This window comes from Paramisgurnus dabryanus, chromosome 12, assembly GCF_030506205.2.
Source record: "Paramisgurnus dabryanus chromosome 12, PD_genome_1.1, whole genome shotgun sequence".
In the NCBI taxonomy this organism is placed as follows: domain Eukaryota; kingdom Metazoa; phylum Chordata; class Actinopteri; order Cypriniformes; family Cobitidae; genus Paramisgurnus; species Paramisgurnus dabryanus.
In genome coordinates this window covers 34716839-34740241 of record NC_133348.1, presented here as the reverse complement: position 1 = coordinate 34740241, position 23403 = coordinate 34716839, and the positions used below count along the sequence as shown (strand labels likewise).

Below are 23403 nucleotides of genomic sequence, written 5' to 3'. Positions count from 1 at the left end.
AGCGCGCTGCTGACCGCTCAGCTGTCAGTCAATCGTCTCCCAGCAAACAAAAAAAGGTCCCCTGGACGTCCCCTAAATGGCATCTGCGAACGTCCCCCGGACGTTATCGTGTAGGGTTCTTTTGACGTCCTGCGAACGTCCGCAAAAACGTCTTCCGGACGTTCAAAATGACGCTTTGGGGACTTTATTGACTTTTAGGGGACGTCATGGGGACCTTTTTTGTAAGCTAAATAACATGCTAAGCACTTAAGCGAACGTCCCCCGAACGTCATCGTGTATGGTTCCCGTTACGTCGAGCGGACTTCCGCGAGGACGTCCTCCGGACTTTTGCGAGGACGTTCGCGGGACGGTCAGCGGACTTTCGGGACTTTTAGGGGACGTTCGCCTAAAGTCCTCAGCACGTCGTTTTATTTCCTTGCTAACCAATGAAATCAGACACGGTAAACATTGTATACCACAAAGTTCTTTTATTTTAATTAAACAGTTGTAATTATCCTGTGCTCCGTGTTTGTGTGAGCGTGCGCGAGCTCCCGTGCGCGTGCCGGATCTCCCGTACGCGTCAGTCAAAAGCGCTTCAGCTGCGTGTGTGTGCGTGTCTCTGGCTGTCTGCTGGACTCCGATGTCAAATATTTCCGTGGTCTTCTAACCTAAAACAACGAAACGAACACATTCAAAAGTTAAGTATTTATTGGGGTGGTTTCCCAGACAAGGAGCTTAAACCAGGACTATGCCTCAGTTTAATTATGAAATATAACCAGTTTTAACAAACATGCCTTACTAAAACATTACTTGTGTGCAATCTGATGTAAAAAAAAACAAAGGGCACTGATGTATTTTAATATATGTCAGTACAAGTTGTTTTTAGGTTGGACAAAAATGTCTTGCAAAAAATCTGTAGCAAACATTTAAAAGGGAGACAGAATTCTGTGCTAAAACTAGAAAGCATGCACAACTCTCTTTTACCTTAGTATTGAATGTTTATGGCATTATAGTTGCTGTTACAGTTCACTCAAAGTAAAGGTGGCTAAATGTGGACATACAGTTCTGTGCAAGTCTGCATGCTACCATTAGATTTGTTGTTTTTGCAATTGTGTAGTGATCATATGTTTATTTCTCAGTCTCTTTATTAGAATACAACCAGAAAATACAGGAAATGTGTATGTAGTATTAAAAACAGTATAAAAGTTTAAGCTGAAGTTTAAAGTATTTGGGGTAAACTCACCTTCAACTTGAGCAATGTCTGAATGACTTCAGTCTCATCAAAAAAGCTCAAGATGTGTTTCGTGCCAAGAGAAGTCACACTAAATACTGACTGATGTTTTTAATTTTGTGTACATATTTCCTGTATTTTCTGTTTGTATCTTAATAAAAAGAGTAAAAAATAAATATGGATGGACATTTAAATTTAGCTAAAACAACAAAGCTGGTGATGGTGGCCTAGACTTTGCACAGTACTGTATGTTACCTATTTTATGTGTAAATGCAAATCGATATGAATATGAATACTCCCAGTATGGTTTCAGCTGGTCAGGCTGGTGTAGCAGGATTGTTTTACAGAGGTTTTGGCCACTTTGTAGCTGGTCTTAGCTGGTCAGGCGGGAAGACCAGCTGACCCACCAGCATATACCACCTTGGCTAAGTTGGTTGGCTGTCTTAGCTGGTTTAAGCTGGTCCTTTAACCTGGCAAAACTGGTACGTCAGCTGGTCTTCCACCCTGACCAGCTACAAAGTGAACATACACATCTCAGAGAGAGCATAGGTCACACACACACACAATATTTTACTATGACATAAAATAATATAAGTTGTCTTATTATATTGATCTTTGATATTATTGTAGTTTTTTGTGTTAAAGGCATATTAAAGTATAATATGTAGAGTATATTCACACACAGACTCACTTTAACTCAATGTTAGTTGCAAGTTTGAAACTGAGCTGCTGAAATTTGCCCTGTGTAACTGTAGCATCCTCCTAATTCCCATCTCCCAAACTGCCTCCCCTCTGAAGAAACAGATAACGAATCTACAAACAAAAACAATCCGTAGTAAACATGGGTAAAAAGTCAGCAGTGACTAGTAATGTTGCGTGTGTTATGGCACATACCATCTTTTGAAAGTCAGCTTGGCTTGCTGCATTTTTCCGACCACTGTTGTGATGTTGTCCTGGATTTGGTCTACTTTCAGAATGATTCTCCACTCCAAGATTTCTTTCAAGAAGGTGTTTTGAAACATTAATAACATTACTAACTATACCAGTAAAATAAATGAACAACAAGTCTGTCTGGAAGAAAACCAATGTCAATAATTTAAGATAAAAAAATAACAAAATAGTGTACCTTGATTCGCTGGTTGGAAGAAATTGATTGATGTGCTGCATTTGTGATTGTGCATGAAATGGAACTGTAAACAATAAAAACAATTAATCATTTGTAAGTCACTCAAGGCATATAACAATTAATAAATTTAAATCAAGTAATCATCATTATACTACAAATACTGTAGACTGAGATTAAATATATTGTTTCTTAATTCCACAGAAGTATAACAATTTAAATGACTAATAACATTACAATGTACTCACAATAAGGTGCCTCAGGCAACATCAAAACATCTTTTTGCTTTTTCTTACTGGTTGCTCCTCATCTAACAAAAAAAAAAAACACAGGGAAAAAAATCTGAAAAGAATGATAATATGAAAGTGAATCATAGTGACCTTATAGTTTCACCTGGCTTTTCAGCTGAGAAATACTCCTATTTGCTGTTAATAATGATTCATTTTCTTCACTTTTAAACTGGAAATCTTATCTTCAGGTCTAGAAACAACAAGACAAAAAAGTAGTATTTGATATTATTAAGAAACTTACACAATGATTCCCACTGTTTTAAATCATGTAACAATGAATGCAGTGACAATTAAATCACCTTCAATAATGATTTTACCCTTAGATAATTTACTGTCCTACTGAACTGTGAATAAATGTGCATTTAAAAAAAATATGGATAGACAACATGTATTTTTCTTGATCATTCCAACTCTTGGTCAATATACATTACTGTACAAGTGTCTTAGGCCACCATCACCAGCTTTGTTGTTTTAGCAAAGTTTTAATGTCCATCCATATTTATTTTTCACTTTTTTTATTAAGATACAAATAGAAAATACAGGAAATATGTACTCAAAATTAAAAATAATTTTTTTTTTAGAACTAAATGTCTTCTTCAGACATCAGTCATATTTAATGTGACTTCTCTTGGCACAAAACACATCTTGAGCTTTTTTGAGGAGACTGAAGTCATTGATTAGAATTAGGATTTGATTTTATTTAGGTTTAAGAGATCCTGCAGTTGCCTGCTATTGCTCAAGTGAAAGGGGAGTTTACCCTAAAAACTTGACACTTCAGCTTAAACTTTTATACTGTTTTTAATACTACATACACATTTCCTGTATTTTCTGGTTGTATCCTAATAAAGAAACTGAGATATAATGATATATGATCACCACACAATTGCAAAAACCACAAATTTAATGGTAGCATGCTGGCCTAAGACTTTTGCACAGTACCTCATACAAACATTGTATATTTGGCTTGACAGTATTTGTTGAGGTTAAAAAGAAGTTTGGTATTACTTTGCATACTTTACCTGTGTGAGAAAATGGGCTACTCTGACTGCATATATTGTCCACAGCTGTTTGTCCAGAATGGCACATTGTTTATTTTGGTCTCAATACCCTTCAGATAAAAACAAGCATGTTTGATTATTTTTATTTTTTATATGTAGCTGACCATGTTGTTCATGTTTATTTGTATTTTATAAAACATGGATAAAATCTTACCACATTCTTTCACTCTAACCACAAGGATGGTGCTACCTCAGCCTTATTTTGTTCAGTAAAATGGAGCAAAACAGCACAGGAAACCTGTAAGTAAAGTCCATATAAATCTGTAAGTTCAGCTTGCAGTCCTCAAAGGCAATATACACAGTTAGCCTTAATAGAGGACCATTGGCTTTATTCTCAAACCTTAGGCTAAAATTGTTTTCCAATGTTTTTTCCTTTTTCCTGGAAACATGTAGGATGTTTAATCTTAGTTTTTCTCAAACCAGTATCAATATTACAGTATAAGATAAGCTGATCTGGTGCTGAACTTACCTTTTTGGAGGACATGTTTAGATGTTTAAAAGCTGAGAAAACAAAATATAGAAAGTAAATATATATATATACACATCAAAATATATAAAAGAATTAAAAAAATTAAGCTGCTTAAATGTTACCCTGATGTACCCCCAACCGTCCCAGAGATTTTATGTATTATTATAAGAGATTTGATTCAGTTTAAGATTTGTATTCAATTGCTACCATCATAAGGTTTAACCATACACCAGATAAAGGTTTAAAAATAAAGTCTAAACAATATGTTCATAGGCTACATGCATTCAGGCTGATTCATTATGCTGCACATTAAAAATAATTGAACCACATCTACAAACTTATTTTGGTGATTTAGCCCACAAGTTACTTGAACTGGCATGTCCATTGTTTTTACAATGAATTAAATGGCTATTTTTTTTTTTTACTGCGTTTGGCACAGTATTCAATCCTACACGTTATTGTACTACAGTACAGTAGGTGGCGGTATACTGTAGTGTGCTGTTCATGTCCGCATCGTCATACGCGCCAGCACCCCTGAAAGACTGCAGGAACAGAAACCCCTGGAAAGGTAAGTTTGGCGTTTTAATTTAAACTTTAAAATGCGTTTAATCACCACGACAGTAAATTTTTGCTTTGCCATTACTAAAGAATCAATTCAGACAGAATCTCGCGCACGCTCACACTTGTAGGCCGTTTCTGAAACGGAAGGCTGCATCCTGCGGAGGTCGCATATGCAGGCTGCATACGTCATCAAGCCTGGTTTATTTAAGTTAAATGAGCATTACATTCGCAAGTCATACGCATATTACAACAATTTACGATTAACTAAGAATAATAGTCAACTTTAGAATTGTTAATATTCTTAAATCTGACAGTCTTGATGACGTATACAGCCTACAAATGCCACCTCCAGTAGCCTTCGGATTGAGAAACGGCCGTAATGAGCTCGCGCAGTAACTTATATTAATTATTACTTAATAACATTATACATTTACTCAAACACTGAAACAAAGTAAGCGAGTTACTTAAATATGGCTACAAACCTCGAATAAGTTATTTACCATTTACAAACCTCGACTGAGTTACGAATCAAACTGCCCTCTTGAACCAATATTTACTGTATATGGTAACGAAATCTTACCCTGTAACGAAAAATTTACGAAATTACTAAATTATCTAACAATTAACTACAAAATAAACGGGATGTGTATAAAAAAAAATGACGAAATTTAAAGGAGCTTTTGCTTATTCCTACCATCGAGACCGTTGTGTCAGTTGAAATATGACGTGTGAGACCTCGTGCCAGATAATTCAAATGTTCTCACGTGCAGTCAGGGCCTATACTGGCACGTGATAAAGAGATATGCTGTCATCCTTTCTTTTACAACACAAGTTGTTTCTATATATATTAGACACAACAATAAAATTAATAAAATCTGTGATTGTTTGTCTAAATCCTTATTGCTGTGTGTTGTACAACTTGATAATTCATAAAAGTATAACAAGTGTTTGTTTTTATAGATGAGTTCCCTATTAAAGAGAGGCTTGATGCTGTTTACTCCACACTCTTAGGCTGATTTTGGATTATTTGTCTGTGAAGACACAGTAGTTCAGTTTCTGAATCCCATCAAGAATGAAGACCTGCAGGCCACCATATTGAGCTGTGAGTCAAAATTTATACTTTTATAACCATACCAGTATATGACATTTCAGTGTAGTGCCATTTAAGTTTCCCTGGCTAAAATAGTTTAATTTGGTAATATTTGTTAATAAGATTATTAATAAGTTATATTTGTATATTTTACTTGTATAGCAGGTTATATAGTTATATTTGTTTGAACAAATAAGTATATTGTTAATAACAAGCTGAGATGGTGGGTTTTCTGGCTATGGTTTTACAGGATGTATAAGAAGGGGAAAGACAGAATAGGTAGCTTGGTTAATTTCGTTTACATGCATAGTTCATGGGGAATTTGTTCAGAGAAAGCATTCAAACACAACCAAACATCTTTACTGTCTCATGCTTTTCTGTGTTCCAGGCAGGGTCTGATTATGGAGGACCACAAGAGTCATGCAAAATGTAATAAAGAACTTCAATATTTAATAACTACCTGGACAATAAAAATAGCAATTAATAGATTTGTTTAAAAATTCATTAATTAATCTATAAATAAATAGACAAAGTTACAAAAAAAATCATTATGTAACATTTTATTAGGCAATAAAAAAATGAGATTATAAAAATAACATAGAAATGAAATATTAATCCATTAATAAATAATTCAAATTAATATAACAATTTATAAAAACAACATAAAATACTCAATAAGTTCATCATTTTAAATTGCATTTATAAATTCTTAATTAAATAATGGAATTTCAAATTGTATTTCAAAAAGCGATTTAAAAAGAGAAATAAATAACTGGATTTATAAATTGAATTACAAATACAGGTTTAAATTAGGCATTTAAAAGGGCATTTCCGTTTGACTTTTCTGTTTTCATTTCCCCGTTGGTTCTCCTTATTCTTTTCGCTATTGGATTTGCTTTTCGTTTTAGCCTCTCTATTTAGCTTTCCCGTGACTCTTTGGGTCCTCATCTGCGATCTATAAATCTGCGCATGACGTACAATCAGAGCCAATCAGAGAGCTTGTTACATCCACCTGGCCATAGCTAATTTGCATTTCTCATTTGACCATTTGCAAGGACCCAAAGAGTCACGGAAAAGCTAAATAGAGAGGCTAAAACGAAAAGCAAATCCAATAGCGAAAAGAATAAGGAGAATCATTTGGAAAATGAAAACAGAAAAGTTAAACGGAAATGCCCTTTTAAATGCCTAATTTAAACCTGTATTTGTAATTCAATTTATAAATCCAGTTATTTATTTCTCTTTTTAAATCGCTTTTTGAAATACATTTTGAAATTCCATTATTTAATTAAGAATTTATAAATGCAATTTAAAATGATGAACTTAATGAGTATTTTATGTTGTTTTTATAAATTGTTATATTAATTTGAATTATTTATTAATGGATTAATATTTCATTTCTACGTTATTTTTATAATCTCACTTTTTATTGCCTAATAAAATCTTACATAATGATTTTTTTTATAACTTTGTCTATTTATTTATAGATTAATTAATGAATTTTTAAACAAATCTATTAATTGCTATTTTTATTGTCCAGGTAGTTATTAAATATTGAAGTTCTTTATTACATTTTGCATGACTCTTGTGGTCCTCCATATCTGATGTCATAATATGGCGCTTTTCCAATGTAGGGTACAACTTGGCTCGGCACAATGCAGCTCATACCGCTTTCATTGCTTTTCCAGTACAGTTTAGTATCGCTTCAGAGTGGGTGAGATTATAGGCAGGGGTGCACATAAGGGTGTGTATGCGCGATTAGAAACAATTCCAGCGTACCAACGTTGCTGAAATTTTGTTACATAGTTAGCTAATTTACTGCAACATAAGGGATTTCATAACATCTCGATCACTCCCCAGTGACTGGTCCCAGTATAGGTCATAAACCCCGCCTCCCCCATGTTATTTAATGGGACTTGAGACCAAGCTGTTTTTTGTCATTTACTGTAGGTTTTATCATGCTGATGTAAATTCAAGTGTTTGTTTTTAAAATAAGTTTGTTTTTAGTTAGTTAGTTAATGCTATAAAACGGTGTTGTCACGTCATGATTGACAGCTGTGTATGCACATTCTGGGAGAGTGAGGGCGGGGCCTTGATTTCGCGGCTTTACATCCTGCTCACTACTGTGCAGGACTGGTCCCGAAATTGCTACTGCGCAGACTCAAGACCCAAGATGTCAGCGGCGACACTGGCGGCTTCATTTTTTACCAATGGAAGAGAGCAAGTTCTCCAGGTGCTCCTTTTAGAACCAGGACAAAAAAAGTTATGTGCACCTCTGATTATAGGCTTATTGTTACAGTTGCGTCCCCTCTACTGCCGTAACATCATCGTAAATGTGATACAAACACACACACAACATGGAGCAACATAGCATATTAATGGAATGTAGCCACAAAATCAAAATTGACAGCCACAACTACATTTTCCACTACCTCTCTCACATGACAGGTTCTGTACAAACACCCGTGTCATCAGTATCAGCTAGGGTTGGGTACCTTTCACATTTTTACCGGTACCGGTTCCGATGCTGGTACCTGGAATTCGATACCGGTACCCAGCGGTACCTTTTTCGGTACTTTACTCTGACTTAGGTGACTTTCAGTGGACATAATAAGCCCAAACCTCTCATTTTCAACATTTTGTTATTTATTTCGAAATGTTTAATAATACACACAATCTTTAAAAAAAAAACATCCCTATAACATCCAGGGCATATGTTTTACATATAAATAAAATAAATAAATAAAATATATAAGTAAGACAAATGATCAATGAACATAAACCTCCTAAAAGCAACATAAAAGTAAACTTTTATGTAGAAAACAATACTAGCATTTTTAGAAAAATCAGCATGTCAACGTTCTCAGGTAAAAGCCATGACAGCATGGAGAACACTCGCTCTGAGGATGTAGAAGAGGACTTGACACAGAGACTTTTTTGCCAATCTGGCCAGCATTGGCATTTGGTCCGCATGTGGTTGAATGAGTTCAAACAGCCACACGGACCGCCTTCTCTCCTCCTATTCATCTAATCTGAGGTACTGAGGCTGAGCACAAAGTTTTACGTCATTTCTGACTTTTAGCGTGAACACACAGTCTTTAGGCTTTCATTGATAAAACTAAAAGCGGCTGATCTCCGCAGTTTCATTTCGCGAGCGCGTGAAAGTTGCGTGATCTTATTTCATTAATTGTGCTGAAATATCTGAGAAAGCTCCAACATATTCATGTACAAAACACTGTGCAGCATGTTTACTTAAAACACAAGCAGCGCCATAGTATTAGTTCGCGTCCATTTAAACCCGTCATTACTCCAGCTCGCGTTAAAACGAAAGCAAAGGGACTTCCCCGCAGTCTCCACGGACCACCACTCAAAGTAATCAGGACAGAAGCGATCGAAAGTGGACAAAAGAGACGGACTGGTGTTGCTAAATACCAGGTGTAAACAGAATTTGTCTCTCTCGTCCACTAGTGATCCGATCGACGAAAACGCATCTTAATAAGCTTTTATATAAGCTTAATAAGCTGTGCTTTTAAATACACACTGTGTTTAAATAAGTGCTTCCTCAGGTTGGATGTATTACCACTGCTTGCCTTGCACTTACTGTTACAAATATTACAGGTAGCATTGTCTGCATCATCCTTTGTGAAATTTAACCACACGTTAGATCGCTTTCTGTTAGCCATTAAGCAAGTTGCAAAGGAGTGTGACTTACCACACGATCTCTCTCTCGCGCGTGCACACGCTTTCGCTACATACCAGACTCACACGGCGCGCTGACATGTTCTCTCAGGTCCCGAAATTGAGCACCGATTGATTTTATGTGAATCGATACTGGGTAGTACCGACGCAATTCGGTCGGTGCCTATAAAAGTACCGAGGTCGGTACCCATCCCTAGTATCAGCTCTCCGCGGACAGAACATTTAAGCCATGACGCCTATATTTTTGGTGCGTTTTGGATGCGGAGCCATGCGCAAAGTTACAAAAATGCCATGCAGACATAGGCATGGTGGTGTGCTCTGCATTTTTGTAACTTTGCACATGACTTCACATCCGAAACCCCATCCCATTACTCCTCCCCCAAAAGTGAGCTGTGCTGAACTGGGTTATACTATGCAGTGGAAAAGCGCCAAAAGTGTCCTACTTCGTGGCTTGAAGGATTTAGGTAAGCAAATTTATCTGACACATCACAACCTAAAACCTTATAAAAAAGTTTAAAAAAATTCTTGATCTTAACATTTATTCACATTTAATGAGATATGGAGATTTTTATCTTTCACAGATGAATACATTTGAGTAAGCCGTTTTTATGTCTAAACACCGCGGTCCACCATACATGAAAGTCATCATGTTTCTACAGTAGCCCAAAACGGACAAACTGTTCTACAGAGCGTGTTTCGTCCATACGTTGTCTCAAGGGCTCATTATAGCATGCAGACCGCTGGTAGGCAGTTTCCACGCGTGTAACCACAGAAGCAGCTTGGCCAGTTTAACTCACAAATGAAGAAACAGCAGATTGTTGTGTATGTTTTGAGAAGACCAACAGCAGTGGCGGCCGGTGACTTCTTTTTTTGAGGGCACTCGATTCGAAGTTCGTCACAACATGTATGTAGCCCGTCATGTGTGTGGTTTCTTTTTTCAAAATATGTGTTCTGCGCTTTGAGAGATCCTATGTGCATCACGTGTCATGTCAAAATAAGTGCCTGCTGCAGATGCATCTAAAGGGTTTATGATAAAAGAGACACTCACGATTGCCAGATACTCACATAATCTCATGTGTAATCAGAGTTTACTGTTTTGGGAGTGTCTTGCATGTATTTTGTGAACGTGAGCGTCTCTTTTTTATCATAAACGGTTTTGACGCGTGTGCAGCAGGCACTTATTATGACAAAACATGTGATGCACACAGGATCTCTCAACACGCAGGACACATATTTTGAAAAAGGCACATGATACTCTGTACACTTATTTTGAATTAGCGGCCCTCGGATGAGGAGTAACGAACGCCACTGATGGAAGTAAATAAACAGCGAATCGTTGCAGTTTGAGTAAAATCACTCCTCAACTTTGCCTATCTTTGTTCTCACCGTCGCAATTGGAAATGGCTATGATGCAGTTTTTTACCTGATGAGAGGGGTTCTAATGGACCAGTAACAGCGCTTGAAGTCCGCGTAGAACTGAAGCGCTGTTAAAAATCAGGCTACGCAGAGCTACGCTCAGGCTAGGGATAACCTACAGTGTAGACCTTACGCACGCACTATAACATGGGCTTCAGACGATGACATTTTTGTCCTGTGGCAGCTACCATAGAATCTCATTGCGTTTCGAAATTGAGGTTGATTGCAATTTCACCGCTAGATGCCACAACAAAATATAATACACATTTAACATATATAACTTTTGATTTTAAATATGGATTAGCAAATGCTGAAATTAACATGAACTAAGATTAATAAATATTGTAGAAGTATTGTTTATTGTTAGTTCATGGTAGCAAATGCTAACAAATACAAGCTTATTGTAAAGTGTTACCATTGCAATTTGATACTAAACCTAAAAATGTGTAAATGTCTTACCTGTATCTTTTTCACTGTTCTTTTCCAGCAGTTTCAGCGTTGGACTTGTAATTCTGCGTGTTTGGCTTCTTTAGCACTTGCTGTTTGAAAGTCATTGCTTGCAACAGATTGAGCGACTGTCATTCTACATTTCTGTTTGCATTGCTTTGCTTGCATTTTGAATCCTTCGCAATAATAACTATGCAAAAAGTTTTACATTTGAACTGTAGTTGTAGATTTAAATTTGTTTTTCCTTGATATAATGTATTTATATAGATTTTTACAATTATTTATCATGCAGTGCTTCATATATGAGAAAGACAACGCTTGAAGAACCACACAACACTCATATTAATGTATGTGTCATATTAATAAAAATAAACAAGTCTTTGCACTTCATTTATATTTAATTGAGTGATATGTAACTTCACAATGGTGGATTCTTTAACTATTACATGAATATGTGCATTGTGATTTCGATTTATTGACCATAGTTATGTGTTAGGAATAGTGGAGAAAATCATTTACTAAAAAAGACAAAGGTGCCAGATCTTTCATTTACTTTAAATGCAATAAAATTATAGAACAATTGTAAGCAGCTTTAATGGAATCTATGTAATATAGTCAGTAAAGCATACTAAGTAGTTTATAAATTAAGAAATTCTTAATATTAGATACTATAAATTACGATTTTCATTAGTAAAGCCATAGCAAAAACAGCATTTTTACTTTGATGTTGCATAAAAGGGTAACTCTTATGGTTAAATGTGTATGGGTTTATATTAAAGCTTCGAGTGGTTTCACGTCCCCTGAAGGTCCGCCAGCGAACGTTGTTTAGCGGACCATATGCGGACGTCACCAGAAGGTCCGCCAGAAAACGGTTTTTAGCGGACTTTGTGCGGACGTCCCCGGAATGTCCGCCAACGAACGTTATTTAGCGGACCATATGCGGACGTTCCCGGAAGGTCCGCCAGCGAACGTTATTTAGCGGACCTTATGCGGACGTCCCCGGAAGGTCCGCCAGCGAACGTTATTTAGCGGACCATATGCGGACGTCCCCGGAAGGTCCGCCAGCGAACGTTACAATGCGGACCAATTGAGGACCTTATGCGGACCTAAGAGGACGTTCGCGACGTCCGGGGGACGTCCCCTGTTTGCTGGGAGATCGACACTCACAAAGTTTCAGATTAAATGATAAGATATTTGTCCAAAAACAAAAGGCTAAATACTGAATACTACTTATATGCGACTGCAAGACATTAATAGTCGAATCTGTTTGTAAGGAAACTTACATTATTCCCGTGGAAGAGAAGAACGTTGGTAATAGAAACTTACTTGAGGCAGACGGTGAGACTGTTTTATCTGTTTTCAGACGAAACAGCAGGGTCGGGGTACCCGCGGGTGAAACGCATAATATTTGATCTAACGGGTGTAATAGGCTATTCGCGTGTCATTTGTGTTGTAGATGCAGGTCGAGACTCAATAGACAAGATTAAATGCGGGTCTAACATCCAAGACCAAAATTCGACTCGTTTTTAAATGACCCGTGCTTATTTGTGTTTAAGATCTGTCTGAAGACCGGTAAAGGTTTATATTTAACTGCGCGATTTGCGGTGTGACCGGCTCGGGGTCACAGTCTTTATGTCAAATGGTACGGGTGTGAAATAAAATTGCTGCTGATGTCGGATAACTGGTCGGTTGTTCTGTCAATCACAGCGGTGCGGATTATCAAACAGGACTGCATCCTCCCCATATAGTGACTTTGTAACAGCTCTGTACGCTAAACACGAGGACGAACTTGCAATGCACACTACATTAAAACTACAATGAAATATCCAAACTACTTACGCAGCTGTGTAACGTTTTTTTAAGAAAATACAGTTTAGATCAAACATAGAAAAGCAATATGCTATAAATATAAGGAAAAGTAAATGACAGCGTGAAAATTATAAAAAAATACATGTTAGTTTACTGTAGCCTATATTCTACATTAATTTTTTTTTTACATTTATAATCATCATGGGCGCCCCCTGCCGCCACAGCTGAAAAAAATCCTAGAGGAAACACTGAGGATAGGCTAATTTAAATTCGTTAATTATAAATTTAACAATGTCTGTTTTTTATCTATTTACTCCTGATAAACAGGTGTGTGAGAGAGAGAGATCGTACAGGCTTACCTTTAACGTTAAATGCAGAACAATAATAGGCTGTTGGTTGTACGTTGACTTGCAAGGATGCTGAAGAACAGTGGCGGTTCTAGACAAATTTCACTAGGGGGTCCAAGGAGGGGCCAGTGTTTTACCAGAGGGGCACATAAAAAAATGGCAAGAAATTATATTTAAAGATTTTAGGGCTGGTTAAACGAATTAGTTTAACGACAGGACTAGGCCTTAGTTTAATTAGGAAATATAACTAGTTTTAACAAACATGCCTTACTAAATACATAACTTGTGTGCATTTTGAAGCAAAACAAAGGGCACTGATGTATTTTAAGATATGTCAGTACAAGTTGTTTTCAGTTTGGACAGCTCTTACATTAATTTTAGTCTAGGACTAGTCTAATCCCTTTCCGGGAAACTGCCCCGTAAACTTTATTTTACTTTACAATCAGATAAATATTTATTTAATACAAGAGTGAGTGCAGGTGCAAAAGGGGAGCTTGGTTCTTTTCTAAAGCCCCCCAACCGAAAATCATGTAAGCCTACTCAATAAACTTTATAAAATGCAAACTTTTATAAAGACAAACGTTTGTTTTAGTTTACATTTAAACACACATTGCTAGACAGTTAGGGACCACAATCTAATCAGTATTTAAAATAATATTTATTTTAAAATATAAACATTTGTATATGTAACATTTAATTATATTCCTCCAATTTTATGCACGTATATGTAAGAGCATAATTACAGCGCTTTTTACAATGTGTAAACTTTAAAAGGTTAGCGAGATGTTGGTTTTGCCGGTTGTTGATGAGTAACAGCTGTGAATGATCACAACGCGCTTAAGCAGCTACGTCACAGGAGAGCAAGTGAACAGTGTCCCAATGTCAAGTCAGCTAGAGTCCTTACCAGTGCCCAAACCTGCATACACATTCTCAATAGTGATGGGCAGTCCGGCTCTTTCCATTGATTCGGCTCTTTCGGCTCAAGCTCCGGCTCTACATTTTAGTGATGGCAGTCCGGCTCTTTTCATAGATTCGGCTCTTCTGGCTCGGCTCCCTTAGAAGAGCCGGCTCCCCTGCATGCGTCTGAAGATTCGGCTCTGCTCGTTCACTACAAAGAATCAGCTCTTAGAGCCGGCGTTCGCGAACGACCCATCACTAATTCTCAACATCACAGCCGTTTCTCAATATGCGTTCTTGTCTGTACTTGTGTTCTTGTGGACTTGTGAAACGTCATCAGTCGCGGCCCAAGTACTGTTCCAATTCAAAGTTCGCATCAAGCCCAAGTTCACATAAAATCCCCGGATGTGTTCTTGATCCGCCCATTTTATCGAGGATGCATCAGAGGAGACTTGTGTGGACTTATGAGAGCGAAGTTTCCCAGAATGCATTTCGCGTCAGGAGTTCGTTCTTCCGAGTCTGAACTTGCAAGTTAGAACTACGAAGGACACAAGTCCGAGTTCGGCGTACTTGGTTTTGAGAAACGGCTCAGGAGATTGGGAACGAATTGAGACACTCGCCGGGCAGCACTCGCAGCAAACGCAGGCGGCTACAGTGACTGGGTGCGCCGCTCTAATTTGCCCGTGTAGAACGTTGCGTCGCATTAGTTCCGCTTTTGGCGCTCGCGTGTAAAATCAAAATAAATTTATACTTTTTTATTTGGTCAGCACGGGGTGGCCACAGGGGTGGCCAGGGACATGTCTACAGAGGCACGGGCCACCCTTGGCCTCCGTGTAGAACCGCCACTGCTGAAGAACATGAACATCTGAACTTTTCAAAACTATGTACAGTCTGGCTGAAGTTCATGGTGCCCGAATTGACTTAATGACAGCCGAATATTTGGATCTTTGCACCTGAAATGCTCCGATAATTCATCCACGCCACGGCATTAATTGATGTGTGACAATCCGGAGTCCGGTTTGTAGAACTTCCAATGCTATTTTCCATATATCCATTGCTACAGGGCAGGCCCAGGTCACTCTCACACTCCTGTCTGTAAATTTTTATATAATTTCCCACTTCGACATCTTGATTTCCCTCTGAGACTCAGAACGCGGGCTCATTGTCGGCGTGCCTCAAGCCGTCAACACAAACTTGTTCAACTTCAGGCGCGGCTGCAAGAACCAACAACCACATGACGTCAAAGTACCGCGAGAACGATTCGAGAAATCATACTAAGTGTCGTTTCGTCTCGCTCTCGCGGCATTTTGACGTCTTCGCCTGATGAATTCGAACAAGCCTATAGGCTATACATGAGTGGGCGTGTGTCACGGTAGAATACATGCACACTTGTTTTTTTGTTTTGTTAAATAATTAGACTTTAAAATTCCCTTTAGGAAGACAATACACAAGGCAAACGTGATTTTTAAATAGCGCATTTTATCATTAAAATCCCATTCAACATTAATGGTGATCTGAGGGGGCGGGATAGTGCCAGTGAGGGGGCGACGCCCCCTCACGCCCCCTCGTGGCGCCGGCCCTGAGCCTAATATGTATTTCAACCCGCTAAAGTAGCAAGTGTAGCATGCTAATGGTCAATGCTTCACATCTATATTATGACTAAACTTTAAAAATGTCACAAAACCATGCTGTTACGCATCCTCGCGCTATTTTTAGTGGGTATACGGAAATCCTTGACAATTTCTAGTGGGTATATACGGCGTATACCTGCGTATCACGTAGACTACACCACTGGATAGGCTATAATTTATTTTGGGTATATCTAACGGGTGATCTTTATACTCTCATGAATTTATTATATGTGTCTAAAGTCTAAATAATTTATTTATAAAGACTTTATTTATAAAGTCTGAAGTCTAAGTCTATTCATGTCTGTTATTTGTTATCATAGTTGTTTATCATAACACGGTAAGAAAAGTGAGAAAAGTAAACATTTGCTTGTAAACATTTTAAAGGGATACTTCACTTTAAAGTGAAAATTCTGTCATCATTTACTCATCTTCATGTTGTTCTAAACCTCTTTTTTTCTCTGATAAACACAAAAGAAGATATTTTGGTAAATGATGGTAAACACACAGTGACCATTGACTTCCATAGTAGGAAAAATATTTTGGAAGTAATGTTATAAATGACTAAGAAAATGTTTTGATAAATGATGGTAAGCACACAGTTGAAGGTATAAATTCCATCATATTTTTTTATTCCTACTATGGAAGTCTGGTCACTTACTGCTGTGTGCTTACCATCATTTCTCAAAATATCTTCTTTTGTGTTCATCAGAAAAAATAAATTCATACAGATTTAGAACAACATGAGGATGAGTAAATGATGACAGAATTTTCAGTGAACTATCCCTTTAAATAAAGGAGTTTTAAACTGTAACCCCCAATTTCCACCGACTGCGGAAAGGCTGCGGATCCGCTGTGGAACGGCGGCGGAGTCAATCGGTTTCCATTCAAGTCAATGTGTGTATTTCCACTGACTGCGCTCCGAATCCGTCACAGCTCCGGCCATCTGAAGCCCTCCGGCACAAATACGCAGAGCTTCTATTTTTGACGGATGCCGGATAGCTCCGCAAGGCGGAGCCATGACTTTAACGCGTGATCATACCTGAATTCGCGAGACCTCGTGTTTTTTCCTTTATTAAATCTTTGCAATACAAACATTACAAAGTCATTAATATAGAAACAACAAATAATAGACAAGAACAGAGACAGGGGGAGTTAAATGGTAAAGTATATGGTATAATAGATACATTAAAGATAGAGCATAAATAAATGGTTTTAGCAGCTTTCTTATTTTTTGAATTTTGGATGGATTTGATGTACTGCTCTTTCTACGCGAGATCTCGTGTTGTGATCTGGGCTGGTTTGTAAAAACGTCATAATTCAAGTCATAATTGGCGGAGACAGAACTAGGTATCGCGCGATCATCACGTGAATTTGCGAGACCTCATATGTCCTCGTCACTTCAGCACGCAGCCGCTCTGCAACCAATACGGAACTGGTGGGTATTGACGGACGGCGGAGTGCGGAGCCGTTACGCAGCGGAGCAGATCTGCAGCCACTCCGCAGTCGGTGGAAATCCGGCATAAGGGGTCCAAATATGACCCCATCCATCCGCTTGGCCCAACGACGGAATCCAAACGCTGGTGAAGAGTTATAGCGCATTCAGTCTTTTCTGGCGCTTACCAATGACGTTTTAACGTTACGCAAACTTATATCTGACTCCAAAGATATTAAACGTATTGTAATATGAATCAAAGTGATGTAAATATAGAATTTGGATGAACGTTTGATCATTCTATTTAACTCATGTTAACACTGAACTCATTCATTAGATTACCCATGTCGTATCGGTCCACATCGGCCATTATGCAGATTCCGAACACATATTTGACCGTACTAGAAGTTATGACTAACACAATTTAACAATGCCGCTCCCGCGATCTCTTGCTAAATGTCCCAAAATAGCCTCATGAAATCGTTTGTATACAACTTAGTACAAAATTCACACTATAACCAGATGTTCGGGCTTAGCACCATCTAGCCGAATATAGTTAAATCATATTACTATATACAACTTAATTATAGCAGAAATAATGACCAGCGGTTATGACTTATTACTCCGATAGCCCACATACAAATATGATTACCCAACAACTTAGTGAAGGTTAAATAATTAATCTACCATGCAATAACTAGAGGTTCATGACTAAAGCAATTTTAACAATACCGCTTCATGTGTACGGACTCTCATTAAAACGTATCCATATAGCCTCACACAATATGTTATATACAACTTAATTCAAAGCCTTACAATGATCAGAGGTTCGGGCATAGCACCGTCTAGCCGAATATAGTTAAATCATATTACTATATACAACTTAATCAAAGTGAAGGAAATGATTAGAGGTTATGACTCATCACCCTGATGGTCCACATATAAACATGACTGCGTAACAACTTAGTTAGAGATAGAACTTAATTAACATGAATTAACCCCGATCAAAGATATGTGGTAACAAAGGATATCGTAATACTTTATAGTAACTTAGAAGAGTCAGTAATACAGAGCAAATTAGAATGAATGCAAACGTAACAATTTATTAACCAGGTAGGTAAAACATAATTCAGAAGCCAATTTACATTCCAATTCAAATACGAAACAAACGAAAAACCATTGCATACCTGGTAAGGAGATGAAGATCTGGTTACAGATTCCTCAAAATAAAATAAAAAGAAACATGATGCTGTATCAAAGATACAGCATCATGGGGGTGCATTTCTAGATATCGAAAGTCCCGCCTGAATCTTCTGACATTTTCCTTAAATATCCAGAGAACAAAGCATTGTGATATGACATACTGATTGGTTGTTGCCTAATATACATACAGTGGGTGATTGATCAACATGTCTAAGGTGGGAGTTGTCTCCCAACATTAGGTTAAATTTACTTATTTATTGTCACAGATTAACATTGAATCCTGTTTTCATATTAATAAACCCAAATGTACCACTTGCATTAAAAACACTTCATATAACACCAAACAAGACCAGTTTCAGATACATGTGTTTGCAGAATGTAGCATTCCTTATACAGTTTGCTTTGAGAACATGAGGAGAGGGGGATGAGAACGTGTGGTAGGGTGTGTGACTCTTCTGTCTCACACTTGGGGGGGGTAGATGTGAACTCTTTGAGAGAGGTTACGGTCTCACACCATGGGGTAGTGTTCTTGGGGGGTAGATGTGAACTCTTGGAGAGAAGTTTCAGATGATAATTCAACAGGAATTAGGAAGCAGTTCCCTGTGGATTCAGCCATTTGCTGCTGGCTTCAGGAAATACCTTTTTTCAGGGTTTGGCACCACCTTACAAAACCCAAATGATCTCGGAGACGTCTATGTGATACGAGTTTTCCTCTGCAACTTGTAATTTTTTGTGTATTTGCTAATTCATCTTTAGCCCTATTCGGACGGGATTAGTTTTACAGGGGGACCTTTGAGAAAATCGTGCTCCTCTGTGTTTTTAATCCCATCCGAATCGGCCATGTCTGTGTTTTTCTCTGACGACCTCCTTAAGAATTCCAGAGCAATTTACCTACTGTTTTTCGCCGAATTCAGAGGTCCTCTGAGAAATTTAATCCCGTCCGGATGCAAATGTCTGTATTTGCCCGCAATATCTTTTGAAAACGCGGTTCATTTCGTGTTTTGGCCAACGTGATCTGCCGTAAGGTCTTACTAATGTGCGTTTATTGTATTTCCTGAGTCCTATTCATTCAGATATGGATGTTTTTTCGCATTCGGCAAAATAAAAAAATAAAATCAAGATGAGCTGAATATCAAACACTGTTAAGACTGGCCACTGTAATATCATTAACGTTATAAGAAACTCTGTTCAAAGTTATTCAACTCCGGAATGGTAATGTTAATTAATAAATAAAAAAATTGTTATTAATCATTATTTCTTCATTTCTTTGGGTTTATTATAAGCAGACAGTTATATAAAACACGTAGGCTAACGTTACTTTAGTAGGATTTGTTTATTTTATTTTGATTTGTTAAAATTAAATTACTAAATTACATGTTCTGTTATAATTTTACATTTAAAGCAAAATATTAAACATTACAAACATGCGTATCAAGAGCACGTGCTCTTCTGCAATGCCCAAATGCATGAAACGTAAGTTATGGCTATAACTATGGATCTATGAGACCGAACGATGACCGTCACCACGGTCTTACCTTGAATGACGCCATTCTGCTAGCTCTCCTCGAGACCTAATGTAAACAATGTCAGATGACTGACCCCAAGTGGTTGGTTCCCTATAAAACATCCGGGTGAACCGAACACTTCCTCTTGCCTGGAACGCCTCGGTTCATCCTGAGTGACAAGAAATGGTGACGGTCAGCGTTCGGTCTCATAGATCCATAGTTATAGCCATAACTTACGATCTATTTCGACCTCACTCAGACCGTCACCACGGTCTTACCTTGGATGACTAGTGCCATCAAGGTCACGAGGGATGGAAGTTTGTCCTTCTTCACATCCTTGCTTGGCAGCCGAGAGCAAAATTGTGGACCCGATCGTAACAGGGTCCACCACATTGACTCTGTAATACCTGGCAAAGGTACAAGGCGAACTCCATGATGCCGCTGTGCATATGTCCATTAGTGCCACCCCCTTAAGTGCTGCCCAGGATGTGGCCAGACTCCTGGTAGAATGAGCTACCAGATTCCTTGGGACTGGTAAGCTTTGACTGGAGTATGCATGTGTAAAAGTGTCTACTATCCAATGTGATAGGCGCTGTTTTGAGGCTGGTTTTCCGAGACTTTTCTTATCAAAACACAAGAACAACTGAGTGTGTAAATGTCGTAATGGCTGTGTCTGCTCAATGTATGTGCGAAGTGCTCGAACTGGACATAAGGTGGCAAATTCAAGGTCTGGACAAGAGGGATCAGGCTCAGGCTGAAAGGCTGCAAGTTCAATCACTTGATTAATCGTACGATCATTAAGAACCTTAGGCAGGAAAGCGGGGTTTGGCCAAAGAGAGACCCCCGAATAGTTTGCTTTCCATCTTAGACAGTCTTCACTCACTGTTAAAGAATGTAATTTGCCCACACGTTTTGCTGAGCAGATAGCCAGAAGAAAAACTGTTTTCCATGTCAGTGACTTAAGATCCGCTTGGGCCAGTGGTTCGAATGGAGCTCTAGTCAATGACTGGAGAACCATGGGAAGATCCCAGGATGGTGACCTCAGCCTTTTTTCAGCATAGAGTTGACGTGCCCCTTTGAGAAATCGAGTAACCAAGACGTGTTTACCAACTGTTAAACCTTCCACAATACTGTGGAAATGAGAAATAGCCACCACATATACCCTTACTGTGTTGACTTTTCTTCCTGAGTCTAGAAGTGACTGGAGAAAGCATAAAATTGAATCAGGACCACAATTCGTGGGGTCTAGGTTTTTGTCCTTACACCAGTTAGTGAAAACATGCCACTTGCTTGAGTAGTTATCCCAAGTGGAAGGTGCTTTAGCATTATTTATGGTTTTCCTTACTGCTTCCTCTAATTGACAAGAGAAGGGCTGAGTAGGGGCCAGACCCAGAGCTGTAACGTGGCTGGATTCGGGTACCAGATCTGACCTTCCACTTGAGAGAGGTCCGCTCTGATTGGTAGTGGCCACGGATGGCCTCGTACCAGACGTAAAAGAAGTGGAAACCAATGTCTCTTTGGCCATTTCGGGGCAACCAGTAAAATCCTGCAATATCCCAGCTCCACTCGTTTGAGTACATGAGGAATCAATGGTAGAGGAGGAAAAGCGTACAATAAGCCTTTCGGCCACTCGTGAGACAGTGCATCCAGTCCCAAAGGCCCACCTTGGCCGTTCAGGGAGAACCACATCTTGCAATGTGTTGTCTCGGCTGATGCGAACAGGTCTGTGTGGGCTTTTCCAAACCGGGTCCATATCAGATGCATCACCTCCGGGTGTAATCGCCATTCCCCCGGGAGAGGGCCAATTCGAGAAAGGAGATCGGCAGCCCGGTTCACTACTCCGGGTATATAGACTGCCCTGAGAGAGGCGAGTCTCGGGTGGGCCCAGAAGAGAAGTCTCCTGGTTTCCTGAAGGCAGCGGAATGACCTGGTTCCTCCCTGATGATTGATGTAATAAACTGCCGACATGTTGTCGGTCCGTACGAGGACATGCTTGTCCTGTAGGAATGGAATCAATTGTCTCAAAGACAGATAGATTGCCCTCAGCTCCAGCACATTGATGTGTTCCATGGTCCAGGGGAACTTCCATGAGCCTCTGACTGATCTTCCTTGCCAGACAGCTCCCCAACCTGTCAGGGAAGCATCGGTTGTCACTACCATCCTCCTCTCTGGTATATTCCCCAGAGGAACACCCTGACCCAAGCTGCTGCTCCTCATCCATGGACGCAGACCGTGAACACACTTCTGTGTAACCTTCAACTTCACTCGTCTGTGTGATTTGGGGTGGAGTTGGAATTTGTTGATCCACCACTGCAGTGGTCGTGCTTTGAGCATCCCCAGGGGTACAATCTTTATTGCTGCCGATATTGTCCCCATTAATCTCTGGAACTGTGCCAGCTCCATCCGTTTGCCTAAACGGAACGATTGCGACAGGGCCAATAAGCTTGCTACTCTCTGTGGGGACAGAGTTGCTGTCATTGTTAACGTGTTCAAAACTAACCCGACAAATATGGTTACTTGCCGTGGCTCGACATGGCTCTTCTCGTGGTTTAAACGAAACCCGAGATCCTGTATATGGCTGATAACAGCAGCTGTATCTCTTACAACCTGGTCCCGACTTTGTGCACAGATCAACCAGTCATCCAGGTATGGGAGGATCTTTATACCCACAGCCTGGAGAGGGTAAAGGGCGGCTGACACCACCCTGGTAAATACACGCGGAGAGAGGGAAAGGCCGAAAGGAAGCACCCTGAATTGATATGCTTGAGCTTGGAAAGCAAAACGAAGGAACTTCCTGTGATCTGGATGAATGGGCACATGGAAGTATGCATCCTTGAGGTCTAGCGTTGTAAACCACTCGTTTGGCTCTATAGCATCCAGATTTTGGGCAGTGGTCAGCATCTTGAACGGCAACACTTTTATGTACGCATTCAGGCGTCTTAGGTCTAAGATGGGTCGGAGACCACCATCTTTTTTGGGCACAAGGAAATAGTTCGAATAAAACCCAGTGTGCTGTTCGTAGGGTTGTACCGGAGTAATCGCTTTCTTCTCCAGGAGTGTTGCTATTTCCTTGGATAAAATTTTTGCCTGGACTGAGTCTTTTACCACAGTTAAGTGAATCCCTGAAAATGAAGGGGGTCATCGCCGGAACTGGATTCTGTACCCGCTTTTTATTGTTGCGAGTACCCAACGATCTGAAATTTTCCTCTCCCAGCTGTC

General features: G+C 39.1%; 1 long non-coding RNA gene across 6 annotated transcripts; it reads right to left on the bottom strand.

Annotated features, from left to right (window-relative positions):
• Window positions 1-308: 308 nt before the first annotated feature.
• LOC135750070 (uncharacterized) lies at window positions 309-11509 on the bottom strand. Of its 6 annotated transcripts, XR_012334743.1 has the most exons (11): window positions 11373-11509; window positions 5710-5791; window positions 4151-4182; window positions 4022-4060; window positions 3836-3919; window positions 3643-3731; window positions 2582-2813; window positions 2337-2400; window positions 2105-2207; window positions 1902-2023; window positions 309-647 (listed from the first exon to the last, which is right to left on the bottom strand). It is a non-coding gene; the product is annotated as an uncharacterized lncRNA (long non-coding RNA). The 6 variants fall into 6 exon arrangements; XR_012334742.1 differs by lacking the exon at window positions 4022-4060 and having other exon boundaries at window positions 311-647; XR_010532570.2 differs by lacking the exons at window positions 4022-4060; window positions 5710-5791 and having other exon boundaries at window positions 314-647; window positions 2582-2643; window positions 2727-2813; window positions 11373-11507.
• Between the last annotated feature and the right edge of the window lie 11894 nt (window positions 11510-23403).